General features: G+C 44.0%; 1 protein-coding gene and 1 pseudogene across 1 annotated transcript in view; one reads left to right on the top strand and one right to left on the bottom strand.

Moving 5' to 3' along the window:
• The window catches only part of LOC105467102 (SPARC (osteonectin), cwcv and kazal like domains proteoglycan 1), a 514,664-nt gene that overhangs the window by 385,791 nt on the left and 114,657 nt on the right, over positions 1 to 14,216 (bottom strand). The gene's annotated exons all lie outside the window — the stretch shown is intronic.
• Positions 7,926 to 8,957, top strand: LOC105467101 (cyclin-dependent kinase 1 pseudogene; annotated as a pseudogene).

Raw genomic sequence — 14,216 nt, 5'->3', positions numbered from 1 at the left:
AAGCAGGTAGCCACTCTTCCCTAGAAGTAAGTTTCCCCCTTTAAATAAAGGACCCTGAGAAATTGCCCCTCAAAGGAACACCAATCTTGGGCAAACCCTCTTTCTGGAGGGTCTTGGTTAGTCAGCTAAAATTCTCCCTTTTAATAAAACAATTGTGAAGCAATCTGCCTCCTAATCCATTCATAAATCAGACACTCAAGTCTTAGAATAATTTCCCATAATTCATGTTAATCATTCCACTCTCGTAATATGAATCATCTGTTTAATGGAAAACTTTCACCAAGACGGGCAAGAGCCACTGGATCTTGCTTTAAAAATCTCTCCAGAGCTCAGAAGGTTTTCTATTATTGATAGAAAAGTTGCTATATTTTTAACAGGCACTTTAAATATTACTCATGCAATCAAAGCTGTTTTCCTAACTCAACTTACACAGTTTTCAAACATGTATTATGTTTGACCTTATTAAATATTCTGTAGCACCACTTACACACAACGGCGCACAAAAGTACAGTACCAAAACTTCTGGCAGCACTGGAAAAATGCAAATCCTCATGAATTGCCCAAAAGGATGCAGCAAAAGCTCTGAGCATGGCATGGACTCCCAATCAGTGCCATGGGAGGCAGGGACAGGGGACAGGTTCCCAGAAGAGCTCTTTGCCGTGAAGTTCAGTGAGCAGGAAACAGACAAAACTCTGGGATTTTTGCACTTTAGTCAAGAATTTCACTGAATCTTCTCCAAGAATACTCCCCCAGTGCTCCAAGAATAAGACAGCACTGTTCAACCTCATCAAGATCCAGGATGTCACATAGGAAACATGACAATTTTGATGTTTTCAAAATAGAAAATTTGGAGCTGTCTTATCAAAATCTATAAACTAGATAATCATACCAGTAAATAGCTACCATTTACTGAACACTCAGTACCAGGCATCACGCTAACTAATGTAAAGACAGAAGATCTTGTTTAATCCCCACAAAAACCCTAGGAAGCAGGTGTTATCTTCATTTTTCAGACAAGAAAAGACAAACTTGCCTGTGACCACCCCACCAAAAAGTGACAGAGCAGGCTGGGAGCTGGGGCCGGTTGGACTCCAACATCTGTGCCCTAAATCCTTCCACCAAACTGGCCTAGGAGGTCAAAGCTGGAGTCCTACCCCACCCCACCCCCTATGGTGTAGGACTACATTCAGGTGATGTGAGTTGATGCCATTTAACACTAACCAACTGCTTGTCAGAATAGCTTAGCTGCTTCGAATGGGAAGGTCTTCGAGTCCTGCCAAGACGTAAGTGATTAAGTAGGAGTTTAGTCAAAATAGGTGGGGCAAGGGAGTCTCTTACCGGCCTTGTGAAAGTCAGAACCAGAGGGAAAAGCATATGCCTCTAAGAAATGGTGACAGAAAGGGGGATGGATGCTCCAGCTAAGTGTGGACCAGTTGTCAGCAAAACAAGAAAAGTATCAGACCAAGTAACTGAGAAGAATAACAAACAACTGTGGTTGCAATTTTTAAACACAAGGCCTTAGACTGCTCAAATTGCTGAGCCAGAGATGAGAAGGAGACAGAGAGTGCACTGTGACAACTGAGTCAAATGCCAGTGATTCTGTGCTTCCAGTGTTTTCATTTGTTTCGTCAATTCACCTGTTCACATATCTTAAAGTACGTGAAGTATCTGGATTACACTGGCTTCATATAAGCCCTGGATTCAGGGGACTGAGTGCTTACAGTTCTGCTTTGCCTCCATCAACGGCTTTCCTGCCTAAGCGGATGCCCTTCCTTTACTACTCGAAGTGAAACGCTGACAATCACCAGGTGGCAACAACTGGTACAAAATGCATGATTGACAAGAGGAGCCCTGGCCCAGACTCCCCATAAGTCTTTAACATCCCTGAACAGTCACACCCACCCCTGCAGTCAACCTGTCTCAAAAAGCAGCAGCACTGTTGAGCACAGTGCACAGAAGAATATGAAGTTCAGGTTTACAGAAACCAAGTCACTGAGTATTTCTAGAACAGCTCCAGGGGATCAAGGCCCCAGATAAGGCACCTGGGGGACACTTTTCTGTAAGAAGTTTACAACTTAATGAAAAAAATATAAATAACTCAATTTGAGACATGCCTCAGGAACATTAAATTCGAAAGCAGGCATGCAGTGAATAGAACAAAAGTGCCAACGTGATCTATATTCCCCACGGCTATCCCATGTTGAGCTCCTTCTAGCTCCCTGTTTTTCTTTGCCCGCAGTCTTTCATGCTGACCCATATAAACCACACATCCCGACAAAGCAGCGCAGGCTAAACAGTCTGGAAATCCCCCGATGCCTCTTCTCTTTCATATTGGAACCAACACCATTTAGGCACCAACTACCTGCCAATAACTGGGCCAAGTTCTTGGGATGCTAACATAAAGTGCACATCCCTGCCCCCAAAGTCAGAGGAGCTACTGCTTTGGATGCAGGAAAAGGGCTGTAGCCAAGGCGAGGGCAAAGGGGGCTCAGGTCCACCTCTAGTTAGGAAACTACAGTGGAAATACCAGCCCACGTGCTCTCCACACCAGGCTTCCTCACCCCACTTATACTATCCAACCGCCCCCAAAAGGCAGTTTCACTATCACATGACCCTCTCTTCAAAGCAGTTTCCATTAGATTAACCCTGATCCTAGAAGATATACTCACTAGCCCAAATTAATCCAACCACACTCCCCCTCAAACATGTGTACCTAACAGTCACAAAGATTGTGGTCAGCTAATTGTGGCTTTTGAACCAGATGATGTTGAGCCAGGGCTGGAAGAGTTGTTTCCAGGCATGAACATATGAACAAACAGCCAGGGAAATCCGGTTTACTTAGTGAAGCAGAATAACCCAAGTGGGCAAAAGACATGGGGAGGAGGGTTACAAGTTAAGGTACAATGACAACTGGACCATGCCACAAAGAAAAGGAGCACAGGGTCCTGAGAGGGAACAATGGGCACCTGTGACCTGTTTTGGGGGTCTGGAAAGGTTTCCACAAGCAAGTGAGACCTGGAGGCAGAGTGGGATCTAACTAGGCAGCCATGGGAGAGGCTGATTCAGGCAGGGAGGAGGGCACAGGCAAAGGCCCTGTGCAGCCCCAAATACAGCCAGCTAGGCTAGAGGGGTATACACGCAGCATTGCACACACAGCTTCAGGGCATCTTCAGATTGCTAGAAACCCATCCTGGACCCAAGTTTAGGACCCCTGTCATCATGCGGCCCTTCCTCCCAGGAAGTGTCTTAGGCTGGCTTTTGTCTGGGGCTGCTGGCCCTGTGCCTCCCTCTCCCTTCCCCACAGCCCTGTCCCCACCGCTTCCACATCTCCCATGTGTCTCCTTCACGACTGCATACAGGACTATGTGTTCCAGAGGAACATGTGGTCTGCTCCCTTATTAATCTTGCTGTCTCTTATTAAAATGGCCTCATGCCCGCCTGGTATTATTCTGCACAGAGCAGCGGGGTTCATGCAGCAAGCTGCAGCTAGACGAGCTGTATTTCATTTCTTTTGTGTTGAAGGAATGACCTAGATGCTGCTCTGCACAACAGACTCATACTTGCAGGCTTTAACTCATTCTTTCCCATCCAGCCTGGTGCTCAGATGGAAGCAGAGGTTTGGACTCCCACCAGGGTGGTGTCAGTTGAGCCGACAAGTAGGCTGAGTTAGACCTATGTGGGAAAGAACAGTTTGAGACCCTTCAGAGCTGCTCCTGAAGACAAAGGCAATGCTCCCTGACAGGTGGGCAGGTGTCTGGACAGCAGAGGAAACTTCTGTGGGAATTCTTATTCATGCAAACTCATATATAAGACATGAGTGAAAGGAAAAGGTGAGTGACTTTGTGGCTTCCTCCATCTATCTACCTCTTCCCTTGGTTGGTTTCTGTCCCAGGCTGTCATATTCATTCACTCACTGTGCTGTTGTCTATTCAATGTCTACTCTACACATGGCTTTGCAAGGGACCCAAAAATAATGAGAGGGCTAAGAGATCCTCCTGAGGAGAACATATATAAGCAAAACCCCAACAGGCAACATCCATACAGGGGTGGAGAAGTGCCAGGGAGACCGGCTGTTGCCCCCAGATTGACCTGGGTGTGCCACTTGCTCATTGGGAACTTATGTAAGCTTCCCAAAGTCGTGAACTGGAACTAGGACCACTGTCTTAGCTCAGGTTTCCGTAACAAAATACATCAGAGTGGGTGGTCTAAGCAACAGGAACTTACTTCTCACAGTTCTGGAGGCTGCAAATCTGAGATCAAGGTGCTGGCCAATTAAGTTCCCTGGTGAGGGCACTCTTCCTGGCTTGCAGATGGCTGCCTCCTTGCTGTACCCTCGTATGACTGAGAGAAAGAGGAAGCAAGGTCTCTGATGTCTCTGCTTATAAGGACACTAATCCCATCATGAAGTCCACACCCCCATGACCTAATCTAAACCTAAACATCTCCCAAAGGCCCCATGTCCAAATATCATCACACTGGGGGTGACAGCTTCAACAAAGGAACTTCGGAGGGACACAATTCTATCCATAGCAACCGCCAACCCCACAGGATGAGTGCAGTGATTTACTGGGATCCCACAGGTACACCTCCTTATAAGAATAAGCCCAGCTGGCCCGCTTATTCGGGTAGCGAGTGATGCAAGGATGGTGCCTAGGGTGAATGGTAGGTAGAATTCGTCTCCTAGGACCTAGTCTGCCTCTCAGCACACTCAGGACCAACCGATTCTGCACCCCTCTCACCCACTGCCTACCTCTGCCAGCCAGAGCATAACTGAGAATTGAACTTTTTCCCTCCAGGGGTATAAAAGGAAACTGAAAACAGAGATGTGATTAAATGCTGAGCTGGTCATCATGCCACGATCAGACAGTCACACGCCGACCAAGTCCACTGATTTTCCACCTCTTAATCACGTCCCTGCCAGATTTAAAATGCAATGAACGTCAATGAGAACAAATGCTAATAAGGCTCTAACAGGCGTTGGATGTCAAGAGGTGAGGAATAAACCTTGCATATTTTGACTGAAAGGGGGTCAAAGAGGAAATAACTGGGATACTAAATAGAATTTTTCTATTCAAGAGAAAGGCTCCCTGAAAGGCAGCTGCTCCAATGAGTGACACTCGCTCATTAAAGAATGCATCATTCAATGTCCCACGGCAACAGAAACACCCAACCCAGTGACATGTATCTTTCCTGGAATTTAGCTAACATGGTAAAGTCACCAGTGAATTTACATCAGGCCTAAGTGAAAAAGAAGCTCCTTTTCTGACACATGCAGTCATTAGAGTTTTAGCTGTACTGAGATTGCTCCAAGAAAACACTGTGTCTTTGGAAATGTTATATCACATACCTCCTTTAAGCAGCATTGGCAAAGTTAATGCATTTGTCAAGCATCTCTGCCTCTCCAGGGTCTTGGGAAAGCCTCTCAGGTGGATGGGCCTCAGGTCCATGAATATATCCTATAAAATCTGCCCGGCTGACACAAAGGGACAGCCTGAGACCAGGGCTGTGCTGTTCTCACTGCTGGTCACAGTACCTGGCCACACCTGCCCATGGCCACCATGTACTCCACTCTGGTTCCAGAACCCAGTTCAACCCTGGCCTGAGGACTCAGCCATTTTCTGGGCTTATGCCTTCAGGCTTATGCCCTCTCCAGTGTCTCAGACATTCTGAAATACCCAGTGTGCTGCATAAGGTTTCCTGATTAAAAGACTTGCTTTTTGAGTTCCAAGGAGGCAGAATGAATAGTGCCACAACTTGAGAATCAGACCGACCTAGATTCAAGTCCCAGCTCCCTCACGTCCTGGCTGCAAGATGTTACTTATGCTAAGTTCTGCTTCTCTCCACTTAAACTGGTGGGGCCAGCACTTGCCTTGGAGGGCTACTGTGAGCATTAAATAAAGAAATACATGGCAAGCACTTAGCGTAGTGCTAGGCATATGGTAAGCCCTTCCCAAAGGTTAGCTATTTATAACTGGCTTCATGAAAACCTGATTTTTCACTCCATTGCAAGAGCCAAAGTAGCTTGGTAAATAAATAAGCCTCTGGGGATTCTACAAAGCATTTTGCAGTGAGCAGCCATCCCTTTAGGTAACAGGATTTACCATGAACTGTATACACAGCCTTCCATTACCAATATAAAAGAGGAGCCAAGGGGATAAGGATTACTTATAACACCAGAGAGTCCCAAATCATAAACAACCTCTTAAGAGGTTGATAAGTTTACCTCAAACCACAATCCAGATGTCTCCACATCCAAACTTTCTCCTCTTAGCTTAGGTTTCCACCCTGGATGATAAGATGATGACGATAACGTCAACAATGATTGTCTAAGGCTTTGTAAATACTTACTTTATGCTGAGTACCAAATTAAACACCATTCATCTATTCACCCATTTAACCCTCACAGCAACACATGAAGAAGGAAGGGGCTGTTACTATCCTCAGGTGAGATCAGCACTATCTAATAGAAATATAACGTCAACCACAATGTGAACCACATATATAATTTGAATTTCTGGCAGTCACACTACAAAGCAAAAACAGGGAACATTAATTCTAATATTTTATTTAACCCAAAGTATTTTTTCAACATGCCATCCATATTTTAAAATATTAATGATCTTTCATCCTAAGGCATTGAAATCTTGGTGTTTTACACTCCCAGCGCATCCCACTGTGGGCTAGCCCAGTTTCAGCTGCTGAGTAGCCACATCAGCCTGGTGGTTACTGTACTGGACTGTGTAGGTCTCAAGAATGATAAAGCAACAGGAAGAAACTTCGTCAGTTCCTCCCGTGGACCCAGACAGTCTGTGTCCGCAGCCAAGCTCCTAACTACTGTGCTCTTCAGTGTCTCATTTGCTGAATCCACTGAACCCCACATTCTGCCAACCAATACCCTCCCTAAGCAATAGAAGCTTGATCTTTCCTTACAAGGATTGGATGCAAACCCCTTCCTGCATGCTGAGGGAAAGTATAAGGAGACACCTACACTGTAACTTTTAAAGAAAATATCTTGGCAAGGCACCATCACTAAAACTTGCTAAAAACGACCCCAGGGTAAGAAACGGCTAAGAGGAGACAAGCACTTTTTCAACCCAGCTGACGTCAGAGGGTAATTCTAAAACTGTCACACACAAAAAAGGGTCCAACACTGTGTCAGAAATTCCAAGAAAGGGTAAAGAGCGTGTTGCAGAGATTAGTCACAATTTGGTAAGAATTCCAAAGTAAAATACCAGAAAATGACAACGCTAAGCACAGAACAATATGGAATAGAAGAGGAGATAATACATACTTAAGTGGGAATGGGTACACACACACTTAAATGGAGATAAAGAAAGGATAAGCACCAAGCAAAAAAAGGCCTGGAGGTGAGCAGCCACTCTCTGCCTGCATCTCATAAATCTTCAGTTCTTCTGCCTGCATCTCATAAATCTTCAGTTCTTCCTCCAAGGATGTAGAAATGATGGCGGAGAGGAACTCTTTGCAGCTACAGTTTGTGGTATGATGACATTGCTATGGTTTGAATATGTCCACCCTCATGAATGGATTAATGCCAATTCTAAAAAGGCTTGAGGCTGTGAGTTCCCTCTCTTGTTCTCTCTGTGTATGCTCTCTTGCCCTTCCACCTTCCACCATGTAATGATGCAGCAGGACAGACCTTACCACATTTAGACCCCCGGATCTTGGACTTCCCAATCTTCAGAACTTTGAGCCATACAAGTTTCTATTCATTGTAAATTACCCAGTCTCAAGTATTCTGTCATAGCAGCACAAAACACACTAAGACAGGCCTAATGGTAATTACCTGCTGCCAACTGTACTGTGAGTAAAAGTGCATTTAAAAATCAAATGGCGGCACTTGGCTTCAAAGCTGGCTCTTGGAAGTTGAGCGGAGAGCAACGTGGTTGTGGTAGCTGCCGCTGTGGCCACCGCGGGATAATAAGCCAGGATCTGCTATACCCATTGACTAACTATGGAAGATTATACCAAAATAGAGAAAACTGGAGAAGGTACCTATGGAGTTGTGTATAAGGGTAGACACAAAACTACAGGTCAAGTGGTAGCCATGAAAAAAATCAGACTAGAAAGTGAAGAGGAAGGGGTTCCTAGTACTGCAATTCGGGAAATTTCTCTATTAAAAGAACTTCGTCATCCAAATATAGTCAGTCTTCAGGATATGCTTATGCAGGATTCCAGGTTATATCTCATCTTCGAGTTTCTTTCCATAGATCTGAAGAAATACTTGGATTCTATCCCTCCTGGTCAGTACATGGATTCTTCACTCGTTAAGAGTTATTTATACCAAATCCTACAGGGGATTGTGTTTTGTCACTCTAGAAGAGTTCTTCACAGAGACTTAAAACCTCAAAATCTCTTGACTGATGACAAAGGAACAATTAAACTGGCTGATTTTGGCCTTGCCAGAGCTTTCGCAATACCTATTAGAGTATATACACATGAGGTAGTAACACTCTGGTACAGATCTCCAGAAGTATTGCTGGGGTCAGCTCGTTACTCAACTCCAGTTGACATTTGGAGGATACACACCATATTTGCTGAACTAGCAACTAAAAAACCACTTTTCCATGGGGATTCAGAAATTGATCAACTCTTCAGGATTTTCAGAGCTTTGGGCACTCCCAACAATGAAGTGTGGCCAAAAGTGGAATCTTTACAGGACTATAAGAATACATTTCCCAAATGGAAACCAGGAAGCCTAGCATCCCATGTCAAAAACTTGGATGAAAATGGCTTGGATTTGCTCTCGAAAATGTTAATCTATGATCCAGCCAAACGAATTTCTGGCAAAATGGCACTGAATCATCCATATTTTAATGACGTGGACAATCAGATTAAGAAGATGTAGCTTTCTGACAAAAAGTTTCCACATGTTATAACAACAGATAGTTGTGTTTTTATTGTTAACTCTTGTCTATTTTTGTCTTATATATATTTCTTTGTTATCAAAATTAAGCTGTACTTCTTCTAATTTCAAAAGTATAACTTAAAAATGTAAATATTCTATATGAATTTAAATATAATTCTGTATATGTGTGTAGGTCTCACTGTAACAACTATTTGTTACTATAATAAAACTATAATATTGATGTCAGGAAAAAAAAAATCAAATGGCTTGAAAAGTCTCCCTAAGATTAACATGATCAACAGGCAGTTTCCTACTGGGAATACCTAGAGTTTAAAAAGAAAGGGGATGAAAATCCCCAAGTATGAACGGTCATTGCCCTAAGCACAGGACTGATCTAAGACCTCTGTCAGACAATGGTGGATTTCATCTCCTGCCCCATCAATTCCCCTGCAGTATCCCTGTAGAAGGATCCAGGACAGGAATATCTGCCCAGTGCCTGCAGAATCCTGATGAAGGGCCAAGATGGAAGCCCATCGCCAAGTCCTCTGCCCTGTCAGACTGTCTGGGGGCAGCAAAGACCTGGACCCATGCAGATGAGGGTCCTGAACGACCCCACCTGGACGTCAGGTGGCACGTCCCATGTGTACTCTGCAGCATGCTGGTCTCATTATCACAGGTACATACAAACACTGAGCTCAAGGTAAAATCCCTCTCTTTCATCCCATCCTTTCAGGAGGGGTCTCCCCTCCAACTCTTGTACAGGAGGACAGTTACCAGCAGGAGCTCAGAATCAAACAGACCTGGCTCGGCCTCCTACTAGCAGTGTGATGTTGGGTGAGTCATTTAACTGGTCTGAGCCCCTAAACTCTTCTTCTTTAATAGAAAGAATTATTCATTCATTTTTACACATATTTAGTGAGCCCACACTGTTTTAGCTTCTGGGGATACAACAGTTAAGAAAAGAAAAAAAAAAATCTCTCCCTCATGGAATTTAATTCTAGTTAAAATGGGGAGGTGCCTGGTGGGCAGATCAACACATGTAACTATACCTATCTCATAGGGCTGTCAGGAAGATTAAATAACACATCTAATGGAGATTGCATGCACTAAATAATTGTCATCTATTGTTATTACAAACAGTAATAATAGTAATATCTAATCCTTCCAGCAACACATGGGCCTGGGCCTGACTCCAAAAGACCAATTGGGCTGGAAACCAGGGTAGAATAAAAGCCTAAAAGGGGCTCCATTCTTCACATCCTAACCTCTTTCTGGATTCACGCCACAAGGACATCCTGTCACAAAGATGAAGCCCCAGGTAGTCTTTATTTAGCAGACTCAATAGTCCCACCAAGCCCAGGTACATAGTGAAAAATGGGTCTGAGAAGTAGGGCTCTGGGGGGTCCAGTTCCACTCATCAGGAGAGTGCCAGCCTTCTGCCAGTCTCATGATGAGCGATGCACTTGCTGCCCACGGGTTCCTGCCCTAGAAGGGAGGAGGGCCTCAGAGGCATTCCAACACGCTGTGGCATGTCACATCTTCACGGACTGGAGGGACAGTGAAGGCTGTGATTCTGCTACTGCCATGAATCCATGGCTTTCTGATGGTGCCCCAGGGAGTGCTAGGACTCTGCAGAAAATGACACTGACTACAGTGATGACAGCAGCACTCACCACACCATTTATGACACCCTTGATGAGTGGAACACAGCATGCAGTGCTTTCCTTGCACTGCTTTCCTTAATGTTTTCTTTGAGGATTATTAAAAGAAAAAAAAAAAAACTCCATCTCACAGATAAGGAAAATGAGGTTAAGTAATTTGTTCAAGAATGTACAGCAAAGAGAAACTAGGCAGGCAGCCCAACTCCAGAAGCCAGGTCTGAACCAACAAGCTAAACTGCTTCACCTAAGGGCCATCGTATGGGAATAAGAAAAAGCAGAGAGGCTGGGGGCTCCAAGCCACCCTCCCCCATCTCAGTTGCAGCAGTTCACATTTTATCTGTTTTCTATGAATGGACTCTACATGACATTTCCTTTGGAAAAAAAGAAAGATCCACTGCTAATTTTTTATAAATCATTGGAATAAATGACGGCCAACATCAAAAGATGGTTTTTGATAAGCAAAACTTTAAAAAATGTCAAGAAGTAAAATGTCCAATCAACAGTAGAACAGATAAACTGTGGTAATAAATTCACAAAAAGGAATAAAACACAGCAATGACAAACAACTACTTCTAGACACAACAGCATGGTAATCCCATAGACATAATGAATGAAAGAAGGCAGATACAGAAGAATATATTCTGGATGAATTCATTTTATATCAAATTCAAAAACAGGCAAAATGAACAGTTGGTGATAAGTTAGAACTGTCATTACCCTTGGGAAGGGAGCACTGTCTGGGAAGGGCACTAGAGGGCCTTTGGAAGTGCTGGAAGTGCTTTATATCTTCATCTGGATAAGGTGATAAGTTTACAAAGGAGTATTTAGAGGTAAACATTTACTGAGATGTACACTTAAGATCTGTGTACTTTTTCTGTACATGTATTATACCTCAATAGAAATGTAAAATAAAAACTCAAAAATATCTCGGTAAATTATGTAATCCAGGATTCCACTGTTAGGTAAGAATGAGGCCAGACATTTAAGAAAGAGAGCAATTGTGTCTCCTCATTATAAAAAGCTAAAAATAAGAATTTTTTAAATTCCAAAACAGAAATTCAGCATCGACAATAGAACACTTGAGCAATGGAACCAGCTAACAGGAGCTTTGTGCTCCAAGTCTGCACAGGCTACGCATGACCTCCAGCTACCCCACTGCACCCTGCTGGGGAGATCCACAGCTTGATTCTCATAAGACGTGTGTGCAGAGAACAAAGTCCATGCCTGCCACTTCAAAGGGGCTTAGAAGAACGTTCCCTTCCTCTGTGCCTAGGAGTGTCAGGCCTTTTAAAAAGGCACCATGAGAAACTCAAAACCACTGAACGTGATAAAACTGTTGCTGGCTATCTCAACAACCAAGTACATGAAGTATAATGGGCATACATGACAAAAGGAAGCCAACAGCCCACCAGGCTTTCACCACACAGTAGACAACTGCAGGCACACTTGCCTCTAATTATTTCCAGGTCTGGGGACAGGTGGGGCCTAGAATAAAAGCCCAGGGACCCACCTAGCTACAATCCCAGAAAGCAACCCAGAGCCCTGGGTATTTCTGGTTCCAAGAAGAGAGCAGCACAAGCACCTCTCACCACCTACCACCTTCCTCCTGCAGATGGCACCAGCTACCCCGCCCGCTTGTGCAACCCTGCCTATTAAAAGGGAAGCCAGCCTGCCAAGAATCACAGGCTGAGTGTGCTCAGCTTTGCTCGGTGTCAATGTAAGTGGTTTTGATGCAAGAGGCAAAGGAGTAATGAGAGTCACTTGGTTTGATCACAATTACACTCTGATTTGAAATGCAGTTCAGCAATTACGAGGTCCTCAGCCATAGAGCTCCCCTGGGATGGGGGCAGAGGGGGGCCTTTTAAAAGGAGAATTATATCCACCATACAAACAGAGGTTTCACTTTTTAGCTCCTTGTAGAAGACTTTTTTTCATGAAAAACCCCTTCTGGAGCTGAGGGAAAAGAATAAGCCTTATAGGAAAAGTAACTCCTGGACTTATTTTCAGGCCCTTGGTTTTTTCTCTTTGTGTCAGTTTCTTCTTTAAATACTGCGATATACTGACTCTGCAAAAGCTGTCTCCAACCTTTCTGGTACACCTCTATACAGATACATAGAAAAAAAGATTAAGTCAACAACAAAATATTAACAGCTGTTAAGTATGACTGGAAGAACCATGGGTGACTTGTGCCTTCTTTTTATGTACCAATACGTTAAAATAGTACATTAAGAATTTTACTGGTATCTTCTGTTCATCTCTTTTTCCTGCAATATGGCACTTTGCTTCCTAACTCATGAAGGAAAGGCCAGCTTTGAACTCCCTAAGGTCTGGACTCTCCTTGCTCCACAAAAGAGTAAACATTATTATTTGTGGGTTTCCAAAAGTGAGGGAGGAAACGACGGGCAGTGGATAAGTCCTCCTCCAATGTTTTCTCTTCAGTTTGTTGGCCCAATAAGGCAAATTAATTGTACCAGCATTTCCAAATAGGAGAGATGAAGGTATGTGCTTCAAGCACTGTATCAGGAAATGGCCCCACACAGGTTACTGGGCAAGGCAGGAATGAATGAGCTTATGAGGCCTCCCTTGGGAGAGCCTGACACCTCTGCAACACAGGACTCTGATAGGGTAGAAATTTAATGTGGGGAAGGACAGGGAGGTACCACTGAGACAGGAGCACTCAGTGCTAGGGCCTGCAGAGCCTCCTGGTCATCCCCTCTTCCTCCTGAGTCTTATAAATTCCTCCTCTCAAGGGAAGAAGCCTTGAGGAACGCCTGATACTGGGCTTCTTGTCTATCTCAGCAAGCTATGCTTAAAGTTGATTTAACTTTAGAAAAATATTTTAACGTGTGATGTCTTACTCTCCAAGTATCAAGGAACAATTTGTTCCTGTTATTTTTTTTTCATCTACAAGGAACATGTACTACTTGTGGAATAATAAATTAAGTTTTTGGAAGAAGGCAAGACATAAGCAATACAATAAGCTGACAGATAAATCGTGGGAGGGGGCCACTTCTTATGCTCCTGCATGACCACCAGGTGTAGGAGGATTCCAGATTCTCTTACAATGTGTTCAGAAGAAACCCCTTGACATTCTCTACAATGGACGGGTTCCAAGATCAACAAATTAATCAAATCAGTCCTGAATGGAATTTCTTGTCCTAAAGAGAAATCAGACAGGGTCTAAAAGAAATCAGGCAAGCCTAAATGCAAAGCAGGAGACAGAGCTGGCAGAAATGCAATACAATCACTTCTTCCTTTTTTTTTTTTTTTTTTTTTTTTTTTTTTTGAGACAGAGTTTGCTCTTGTTGCCCAGGCTGGAGTGCAATGGTGCAATCTTGGCTCACCGCAATCTCCGCCTACCAGGGTTCAAGTGATTCTCCTGCCTCAGTCTCCTGAGTAGCTGGGATTACAGGCATGTACCACCACATCCGGCTACTTTTGTATTTTTAGTAGAAAGGGGGTTTCTCCATGTTGGTCAGGCTGGTCTCAAACTCCCAAACTCAGGTGATCCACCTGCCTCGGCCTCCCAAAGTGCTGGGATTACAGGCGTGAGCCACCGCGCCTGGCCTTCCCTTCCATTTCTTAGCTTTGTTCTGCATGAGAATTGCTATGTCAGGGAGACTCAGATGCTTGAGTTCTCACAGTTTTACAGCTAGAAGAAGAATGGAGAGAACAGGTCTAGTAGGAGG

This window comes from Macaca nemestrina, chromosome 6 (assembly GCF_043159975.1).
Source record: "Macaca nemestrina isolate mMacNem1 chromosome 6, mMacNem.hap1, whole genome shotgun sequence".
NCBI lineage: Eukaryota > Metazoa > Chordata > Mammalia > Primates > Cercopithecidae > Macaca > Macaca nemestrina.
The sequence above is the reverse complement of the archived record's forward strand: the minus strand, read 5'-3'. Positions and strand labels throughout refer to the sequence as shown.